Below are 12,102 nucleotides of genomic sequence, written 5' to 3'. Positions count from 1 at the left end.
TATTTTTCTCATTTATTTACCATCATCTCCTACTTTTGTTTTATGTTTTTGTTGTTGTCAGTGAAGGAATCTTATTATGACAAAGTAGAAAGGATGAACACATCATAAACAAAAAGACTTTAAAGTGAGAAATCCCTAACTCTAAATATAGTCAATATAATTAAATATTCATATACATGTAAATATTTGTAGTATTTTGTTTGTTTTGGGTTATTGAGAATACATATTATATTATTCAAATCTTCTTAAAAATTTAGAGTTGATCGGAAAATGATGGTGGTTTTGAAAGGAAAAAAATTAGTGAAAAGGGTTAGTTTTAAACTTATCTAGGAAAATATGAGAAACAAATTGTCATTGATGAAAATAGAAATGCTTATTTGAGGTGGAACTCAGCGCAGTAAAGGAAAACCAACAATTTGGCTTTTCATCGGTTACAAATTGCTTTCATTATTTTTTTTATTGGAAAACTAAGAACAAAAAAATCAAGAATAATATTTTTTTTCTTTGTTATATGAAGTGTAATTAGATTGTTAATTTAATTTTTTACAAAGTCATTTTCTTTAAACTCATGTCACTCTTTTTTATAATTATTTATCATATTATATTATACATCTTCTTTTTGTGTTTTTTAGCAATATTAAATTTAATTAAAAATATTATTTAAACATTTTATTGGTGAACTAATAAAACGAAGATGATTTTTTTTTTTAACGGTAGATTTATATTTACAAACATAACAAAATAGCTTAAATTTTTATTTTTATTTTCATGTTTTGTGAATTTACTATACGTTATAAACATTAACATTTCAATACATGAATGACACGTGACTCTTTTAACTTGTTAAATGAATGTAAACAATATAAAGTCAATAAAAAAAATCACATATAATAAAATTCAACAAATTTAGTTTTCAAAAGTACAAAAGATACCTCGTTTAAAAAAAGTATAAAACACACACTACTGTTGTTATCATTAAAGATTTGATAATGAGTTTATTGAAGAAAAAATGTTTGATAAAAATGTCATCTAAAAAGAAAGTGGAAAATAGAGAGGATTAAAAGTAATTTTGTATTAATGTATTCTATAAGATATAATGCATTAAAAAATAATCTTGCAATCAATATTAAATTCTTGAATTATAATAAAATTTTATATTTTTTCTTTTTGCAAACATGTTATTTTCATTTTAAATATATAATTTTTTTAAAAAAATTTGTATAATTTCTTATTAGGGTGAGGATTGTATTCATTAAAGAAAATGTAAAAACATTTATTGGAGGGAAGAGATTAATATATACATTTGAGATAAATTTTTTAATCTACTTATTTGATATTTATCAAATTAAAAATATTTTTTCAAATATAACCATATATTATTTATTAAAGTACTTATTTTATAATTTATTTTAGAAAAAAAAAAGAACTTAGTGGACTTATCTAATATCTCATATCATACCAAATGAATAAATTCTTTGTCAAGAAGCAAAAATAAACTTACATAACTTTTTATAAAAAAATGTGATTATCTATTATATGCTCTAGCACACTATACATCAAATAACTAATTTTTGAAAAAATGGTTGAGTTTGAAAGAAAAAAAAATACACATATAAGATTTTTATAGAAAAAGATACACAAAGATGATATTTATTTTATTTTAAGAGTTTAGTAGTCTCGTTAAATGATTGAAATTTCCAAATTTTTTGAATTCTAAAATTTATTATAATTTATTGTAAAATAATAAATTTGTTATGACTTTTTATTAATTACTATTCAACTTCTAACACTTTTAAAATTCTAAAATAAATTGAATTTAAAGTTTTTATTATTTTTAATGAATTTCTTAGGACAATAACGAAAAAGCTATTTTTCATATTTCTACCTTTACACATCGTATTACCTTTAACTGTAATTAATAATTAGATTCCAACAAAATTTACATAATTCAATCACAATAAAAGTGTATTAACCACACTTCACCATTTTATTAATAAAACAACTCTAATAAGTAAACAAAAATAAAAACATGGCAAAGAATGTATTCTTTTACATTGTTCAAGATTCTTCATTGTTACATTCTAAAAAAAATCTTTAAGGTTACATGACTCAAACATATCTCATAGAAAAAATACACACAAACATATATTTAGATCAAATGTTTATATTCTAACAAAATAAAATCTAAGATTACATGATTTAAACATGCATAAAGGAATACAAACAAACATATAATTTATATATAGAAGTAAATAAATACAACAAAAATAAAAGAGAACATAAAAATGATAATTTGATTTCTTCCTTACATCTTAGTTTTTTGTTGGGACTTATGCTCAGTTTGAATGGAATAAAAGAATAAAATATTACACTAAAAAATTAAAAAAAGGAAGAAATTGAAAGTTTGGGAGATGATATAGAAGAGTTAATAAGAGAGAAAAGAATGTGAATAGTTGGAAGATAAAAGGTTAAGAAATAGATGAAAATAATGGATGTGGAAAAGATAAGTTTTAATAAGATAATTAATTAATTAGAGAAAAAAGTGAGTTTTTTTAGATGTGGAGAAAGTTAGTTTCTTGCGTTTAGGAAAAAACATTGGAATGAGAGAATAATAAATTAATTAATTAAATAACATAAAAGTAAAATATAGAGCATCACAAGATTCAACAATAATATTAATAAAACAACTTTAAAAATTGATTTAATTTAGCAATTAACTACATTAATTTTTGTATTTAAATGACAAAATTGTCACCAAAATAGTAATGAAAAAAAATCTTATAATAAAAGGACAAAGTTGGAACAAAAAATATCTCATCATCCGTGCTTTCATATATACTATACAAAAAAATATATATATTCATAGAAATTAAAGAGCTTAGTTGCATGTGAGTAACACACTTTATCATCTTCTATTTCCTATGTTACTTAAGGAAATAAGAAAAAGATCAAGTAATAAATAATGTTGTCTTCTCCTAGGTGAGTTAGGACCTATGGGTGTCAAGAAATTAACTGCACATTTGCATTTTTACCCTCTCTTATATTCTTTAAATGAGTTTTCATCTTAACGTGTTAAATATTGAACTTTGAGGGAAATAATAACAAACTAATGGAATAAAATATTTAATAATGTTGGTAAAAATAAATCAAGGAAGCCCTTTATATAGTAATGAAAGTTAAAAAAGGTAAATGAAAAACCATTAGTCTCACATAATTAATTATATTACCAAAAAAATAAAAAGATATTTAATTTCTAAAATGTAAATGAAAAACTATTAGTCTTCCATAATTAATTGTATTATTATAAAACAAAATTAAAATTGAAAAGATATTTCATTTTTAGTTAATTTCTAGAATGTAAATAAAAAACCATTAATCTTCCATAATTAATTATATTACAAAAAAATAAAATAAAAAATAAATTTAGTATAAAATCAAAAAGTGAATTAAAATACAAAATTAAACTTAAGGGTACAATGGGGAGAAAAAAATTTCTCCACACTTTCATATATACTATAGATGATAAATGATTAAAAATAAAATATTTAACAAAATATTTACGATTCACTGAAAAATCAAATATAATACTTTTTTACCGTAAATAGTTTATCAAATTTTTTTATTATTTAAAAAAACCCTATAACAATTTTTTATTTAAAGATCAAATTATATATATAACAAAGCGTGAAAATATTTATATCATATAAAATAATTTTAAAAAAGGGAAAGAGCCCACAACGTGAAATAACAAAAATATCTTGCGATTAATTAGCCATACACGTGAAAAAATGATTTTGTACCCAGTCTAAACATTCTCGTAGCAACGATCTCATAGCAAGTCTAAACGATCTTGTACTCTTATATCTAGTTTAAACGATATTGTACCTAGTCTAAATAATCTTGTACAAAGTGTAAACGATCTTGTACCAAATCTAAATGATGTTGTACCAAATCAAAACGATCTATTAATGATAGTGATCTATCTCCGTCTATCTATGATAAACAATGTATCATTTAGATATTTGTGCATCATCGTTTAAATCCTACCAATATCATTTAGATCTAGTACCAAGAAGAAAAAGTATATATGAGAAACAAAGAATGAAGAAATTGGTAAATATTTATACAAATAACCATAATATTGTAAAATGAAGAAAAAGTAATACTACGAAAAAAAAATTAATAATATGAGGAGGAGATGAATATATCGCAAAGAAGAAGTGAAAGATCGTCAACATTATTTAAGGATAAGCCTGAAATTTATGAAAATATCGTAGATATTTTTTTATTTCGTTACATCTACCATAAATATTGTTATGCTTTGTTATATTTATGAAAATTAAATTTTTTTTAATATATTATTAGTCCTTCCAAATAAAATTATTTCAAGATTATGCTATTTGAGTTAACAATGTATATAAAATTTTAAACTCTATATGCTAATTGAGTTAACAAAGATATATAAAATTTTAAACTATATAGAAAATATTAACTTGATAAATAAAATACTAGTTTTATGTAATCAACAATCTAACATCATAATTTTAGGTAGATTCAATAAAAAACAATTATCTTCAATAAAAAAAATACCGTAAGATTTTTAATAATTTGATTAGAGATATAAAGTAAGACCAATGGTTACACTAGCTTTTTCACAAAGATCTTGTATTAATTATGATAAGGCATATTATTTGTTGATGAATGTAATCACACTAACATTTTTAATTAGTTTGACTGTGTATGAAAAATCAAAACATGCATCTTATGAATGTAATTACAGTATATTTATATGGATTGATTTTTTGATAATAGTATTATATAAAATTTTTAAAAAGGTTTAGATACTCAAAACGTATAAATTAAGTTTTCGATAATTATATTTAGTAGAGTTACAGAGAACGATAGAATTAAATATCAAAATAGGATCGTTTTAAAAAATATTTGGAGAGACGGAGTTTTTTTTTTTTTTTTTTTGTCAGTATTACTTTCATTCTCTTTGGAAGACAATCTTGAAAAAGAAAACTTAACTCTATTTTTTTTTTTATTTAAAACCATTTTGTGAGATAATTTTGTTGTTTCAGTCTTTATAAAAAGACTGCAATTTATGGAGTTCTTTGGTTGTTTTAGTACCTTTAAGTTTAATCGAATCAAATCAATTAATAAAATGAAATTAATTTCAAATTTCGTTTTTACTATTTAAGAACTTTTGAAATTAATCCTTATAATTTTAAAATTTAAAATATAATTCTAATAGTTTCATAAAACCTAGTAAATTTTATTTACTAAATATTCTCATAGAAGTTAAAAATTTGCACTTATAATTTCATCCAAACATAAGAGAATTTATGAGTTTTTTTTAATTAAATTATAAGGATTAAACTTTAACTTTAAGTTAGAAGGATTAACTCCAAAATTTTCAAAATTATAGGATAATTTTGTAGTTAAATCGTGTTTTATTGATTGATTTCAATCCATTAAATCCAAAGGTACGAAAATAAAATATTTGTAAGAAGCAAAACAATTCACGAACTTCAGTCTTTATCCAACAAAATAAAAATATCACACAAAATTCTATTTTGAACCACAAAAATGAGAGTTCTAAATTTAATCTTTCAAAGAAAATGAAAGGGATAAAGACAAAAAGTTAAGAACATTGGGGAAAAAAACGTGTTATAATAATTAAGTTTATAGCACATAAATTTATTATCAGCAAAAATTGCAAAAACAAAACTCAGTCCAATAGACAAAGTATAAAATGTCACAATTACCCTTGTAACTAAAATACATTTGATTTACTTAATATCCTTTAATACATTTGATACACTTAAAGCTTTCATTGAAAAGTTTGATACCCTTGATGCACATGACATGTTTGATACAATTGAAGTACTGCAGATACACTAAGTACTCTTCATTGATATGCTTGATTGATTATATGCACTTCATGTTTGAACTCTTACTTATACATTTGATATACTATTGATATACACTTATAAACTTGATTGATATACTTGATATTGATCTACTTTACTAATATGTTTATATACTTTGATAATATATTGTTGATATACTTGATAATGATACACTGAGTTCTATCATTCATAAACTTAATAAAAGTTGAAAAAATAAAAATTACGTACTAAGTATATTAACTAATTAATACATATAATATAAGTACATCACAACACTGATATGTAAAACGGATACAAAGTAAAACTAAAACAAAATCAACTTAAATAAAATAAAACAAAATCATTTTAAATCAAACTTGACTCAAAATACGCATCGAAGAAAGTAGAGAAAAAAATCACAAACGAAGTTAAATTACTTTGATCAACAACCATTATATTTAGTATTGCAGTTAATATAATGTACAATTGATATCATAAAATCAAGATTAAGACAGGAATAACACATCAATTTTTCGGTATAAAGAAAGAATGATTACAGCCTTAAAAAGTGAGAAGAAAAAGGGATGATTGGGACATTAAAAATGGAAGAATAAATAAGTTATTGAACGGTAGTTTGGGAATAATAACAAATTTAAGATATAAAGTATTTTAAAAAGTGAAAATTTTTCATACTTGCGAAATTATAAAACAAAATGTTATATTTGCTATATCATATTTCAATCACTTGAATAGATATTTGTTAAACGAAGATATCAAAATAATCTAATATACCGTGTGTTTTTATAAAGAAATCACATAAAGAATTTGTTATTGATGAAAACGGTAGACATGCGCATCGAAATAAGGATCAAACTTTACTCTAATTGCAACTAAACAATTTAGTAATTAACATGCATTACAACCATAATTGAAACAAAGATAGGGATAATAGAAAAAAAAAAACTCATATTTGATGTTTTTCTATTTTGTAATGTCCTCCCGAACTCTTCACAATCTTCTCACGAACTTGAAGCCAGGACTACCATTAGTGCACTTCTCTAGACTTAAAATCGGTTTGGTTGTGGAACCCGTCCGATAAAGGAATTAGAGAAAGATGAAATTTTGAAGAGGAACTTAGCTTGGAGATTTTTTGTGGAGAAAAGAGTTCTTGGTTTATTTTGCAATTCCTAATTACAAAATCAAATCTCATAGAAAAAAAAAAGGAATCCAAGAGCTTTTTTCTCCCATTTTCAATAAACCATTTTTCAAGCAAACTACATACAAAAATGCATGCAATGGATTCCTTTTTTTTTTTTCCTAACACTTGGCATTCCATTAACTATTAATGGGCTAGATATCTTGTATGCATAAAGCCACTTGCAAATTACATGCATACAACCTTGTCAAATCTCAACAAGTGTTATTAATTAAATTAGTCTAAGGGCAATATGGTAATTTGACATTTAAATTAAATTTAAAGTTTGACTTTTCCAAGTAGAAAGTCAATATTTTAACTTTTTACCATTTTAACCGTTTTGACTAATTTTGACCTCCCGAACATGAATTTGAATTCATTTTTCTGAAATTCAAATTATATTTGAGTATAAAGTCGATCAAAGTTTGACTTTTCAAAGTCAAAAGTCAAAATTTTGATATTTCACATCTTTGACTACTTCCATCAATTCTACACTTCTGAATATGAATATGTATCATATTTTTAATATTTAAATCTCATTTAAACATAAAACTCTATCTTAAACTTATAATCGACAACTATATCAAATATATTCGTCTGTTTCTCTCTCTTTACCTAATTCGAATTATTCCCTCATAATGTTCTAAGTTGATTCTTTGTGAGTTAGTGGAACAACCTAATGGACCAATAGATCATGAGCTCCAATGATATGAGGTTAACTCGCTAAACTCTTTAGACCGAGTTAATCAACCTTCGTTAACTAACGAGCTATTCCACTAAAGTTTCGTAGTTACACTCCCCTCACTATAGAGATATTTGTGTTCATGTAATAAAATCATGGTAAGTAAGTTAATCCTTCACAAGTTGTTCGTAATCCTTCACAATTAGTTTAAGGTCCAACCTATAAGTCGAGATTGCTCCTTAAGCCCCACTGATCCACTATTGTTTCGGTCTTATGTAAACTCTTTACATAGGATACCCCAACTTCCATGTCTCTACATGAACAATTCATGATCACATCGTTTGTACTAACTACAAAGCGGGCTGCATCCATAGTGTTCCTAAAATAAGGTGTCCAACCGTATTCGTATACTATATACTATTTAGGTTATGTACTCAAACTTGATCCACGTTTATGTCTCTACATAAAGTTCAAAATTTCTAAAAAATAACATCAGAACCTTAGTTTATTGGTTTTAAGATTATAATATCAATAACGACTTTATTGAATAGAATATAATTACAAACTACGAGTTGTAGAACATAAATTCTAACCGTTATTATAATGATATATGTTGATGATTTAAATATAATTAGAACTCCTTAAAAGCTTTCAAAGCCAATAAAATATTGTAAGAATGAATATCTAAAAAACAAAAAATTTCCTTCGAATGTAAATGGAGCATTTAGTAGATTAGATATTTTCTCATAAGTCAACTTATACTAAAAAAATTTGTAAAGATTTTATATAGGTAAAACGCATCCATGCAAGTTTGTTGATTAGATGTGAAGAAAAGATAGCTTGACATACTTATTTTCAAATCACTATCTACCACAACCTTTGAAAATTAGTGTACAACGTTGGAATGTGATGATATAGAGATCTCAAATAATCTTTTCATGAGGGGAGTAAACTATTTTTTGTAAGTGTATAAATTATATGAAATATGAACTCTTTTTCCTTGACTAACTTTTTTCCATTTAACTTTTTTTTCCTTCCAAAATTTTAACAAGCATATTTCATATATTGTATACATAATCGACATTTAAGGGAGAGTGTTATAAATATTATTAAATAAATGTTCATTATGCTTAGTGTTAAAATGTCATGTGCCATTTTTTCCCCCTCTCATCTACATTGTCATGTGTTTGGATTGAGAGAATCAAGAAGAAAGTAAGATTGCTAAAAATTAAGAATGTCTAAAAATAATAAATGTATAATATGACTGAAAATTAAGGATGTATATGTTTGATTATGCAAAATAATAATAATATTAAGAACGTATGGAAGTAAATTATTTTTGTACTTCATTTGTAAAAATAATGATGAAAATTCTAATAAAATTTAAATAGATTAATTGATAAACAATAAATTTAACTCAAAGTTTTAAGAAAATTAATAAAGGTATTAAATCAAGTTTAGGTTACAAAATTTAACTTACACTAGCTAAAATTTTAAATATGATTAGATGTTAGTTAATTGATTATTTTAAATTCAATATTATAAAATAATTTTAAAGAATATAATTTAAAGAATAGAAATAACAAATAAAAGAGAAAATCAATATTTAGAAAGTGACAAAATAAAGAGAAAAAAAAATGAAGAAGAAGTGGGTGGTTGTGACAAGGGAGCAAAACAAACAACGGCATCTGATGCCCAATCCTATTCCCCCTTCTAAAATCTCCAACCAAACACAGCATTAGAGTCTATAAGATTTATAAGATATATATGTTGGTAAAAATTCCAAAATATTTAGAATTCCTTTTCTTATTTATTTATTTATGTATTAAGTTATATTATAAAATTTGTCAATATCCCTATTTTGGTCGTGGTTTGGATAATTTAAAATGGGTTAAGAATTGAAATGAAAGAAAAAAGAATCCACCAAAGGGTTTTGGCCCCAAAAAGCAATAACAAGAGGAGACAAGAAGAAAAGTAGAATGAATTGCACCTCAAAAGCAAGTCGGTCACTCCCTCACATCAATCAAATTACTTGAAAAAACCTCATTTCGCTTCCCAATATTGACTCCCCTCATTAAATAATCATTTTCTGGACTAATTTGCCCTCCTTTCCTTTCCTTTCTCCCCTTTTTAGTTACTTTTTTCTTCTTTAAGTGTGAACTCTAATTTAACTCAAATATATTATACTACCAAATCTGATGGGATGTTTCCAATATCATCTGTGTTTAGAAACAAACTTATAATGTAAAATAGTAAATATCTTAGTAAAGAAAGATTTTAAAGTAATATCCACGATAGCTAATTGAAAGCTACCTAATAGAATTTATTGTAGCAATAGTTGGTTAATATAGACTTAATATAGTTTGTGTCCTTAATGCCGCTTAAATTTAAGATGAGAATAAATTTAAGTATTATTACAACTTTACCGTTCTCTTCAAACAACTTTTGGGTTTTGAAAAGATGTCTTACGTTTTTTATTCTTTCCATCATTCATGATGAAAATGTAAGGAAATACAAGGAAGTAGTCACTTTTGTTGTTCACCAAATTGAATTGTATGTTTAATAAGCTCATAAATTTTTAATTTCGTCCAGTAGATCTATAAAACTTTTTAAGATACTTAGTAGGTAATGAATTTACAGTTTAGAGATGGATTGAACAAAAAAAAATACAAAATTTAGAGTGTAATTTTAATAATTTTACTAACACTTTTTTTCTTAGCAAAAACAAACAAACGTTCAACCAACTCTTTTTTAATTGTAAAAATTATATAAAAAAAAAAAACCCTCAAATGAAAGTGCTAAATAGCAAATACAAAAGTTTAGATGAGTTTTAGTTTTAAAATTCTTATAACAAATTTGTACAAAACAAGCTTGTACTTACTAAAATTATGACCTTAAACATAACATCTGTAAAGTATTAGGTCATAGAAATACAAACACCTTTATATTATGATTCTAGGGTTAGACATGTGGATTTCTTTATTTATTTTGTTAAAGAACGTGGGACAGTGTTAGTGGTAGAAAAAATAATACCTAATGCTATGGATTCATGTGACACAAATGTATATTAAATGAAATGAAAATTTTACTTTTTTTTTTTTTTTTTTTGGTATTATATTTGAATGTAGGTGTACTTAAAATCAAGGTTAAAAAGAGTAAAAGATGACTAAAAAAATGGTCCTAAAAACAAGTTAGGTTTAGTCAACCTCGGTTCAACATAGTCTAAGCTTTGAGGGATGAAGCTCTAGCACACTTAACAAGAATCTTGGGTCACCTCGACCCAAAGAAATTTGCACACAATTTGTCCATATATAAGATAAGGAAAGAGAAATAACGGAGGAGAATGGGCTCAAGGAAGAGGGTGATAAAATTTTTAGCCAAAATAACCATATTTCGATCAACCCCGACCAAAAGATGAGGTCGAGGCTAGCCTTCTCTATTCAATGATCGAAGTATACCATGACCTATTTGGGTCATGGGAAGATGATGATATGAGTTAAAAAGCTCAAACCAACCTCCTTAACCACGGGCTAGAAAGATACATCATGAGGCTGAGGATAGTCTTTTTCATTTGACACATCCCTAGCATTGACTAATTTAGTATAGGTCTAGAGAGGTTTGAGTCGTCCCTCAACTTTATACTATTTATAATATATATATATATATATATATATAAACTAAAATCATACTCATATTAATAGTTAGTCTAGTGTAAAACTGTCTTTTAATCCTCTCTTAAGATTTAAGTTCAAGTCTCATTTTATTACCATTTTTATTAAACTATATAACCTCGTTCTACCTCGTTCCTTATGTTTTTTAAAGATTGTTTTTATTAAACCATAAAGCCTTCACTAACAAAATTTTGTGTTTAAGATTACATGACCTATCTTATTCAAGATTACATGACCTATAGATTAGAAAACTGAGATCCAAACTTCTACTTTCATGTCTAAAGAAATTGTTAAAGCTCACTTTCACACATTTGTTTATTTAACCCTTGTTTAAATAGTTATCTAACCATTTTAATTTTATAGTTGGCTAACCATTTTAGTTTTATATATATTTGGTTGATGAACTTTCCATTAACAGATATTTTTCTTGGGGGAACTTACATATATTAAAAAGAAGTGATACATTAATATAAAAGTTTGAAAATTTTAAATAAATAGAAATATAAGCATTAAAGTTTTATTTATATTCGAGTACATAAAGTTTAAAGTCATGTTAGAAACAAACAAACAACAAGTAAACAATTTGGGTAGAAAACAAAGAAATGCAAACATATTAAATTTCAAACACAATAACATTATTATATTATATTTAAATCAACTCCG

Source organism: Cucumis sativus, chromosome 2 (assembly GCF_000004075.3).
Source record: "Cucumis sativus cultivar 9930 chromosome 2, Cucumber_9930_V3, whole genome shotgun sequence".
NCBI lineage: Eukaryota > Viridiplantae > Streptophyta > Magnoliopsida > Cucurbitales > Cucurbitaceae > Cucumis > Cucumis sativus.
This window is presented reverse-complemented; position numbering follows the sequence as displayed.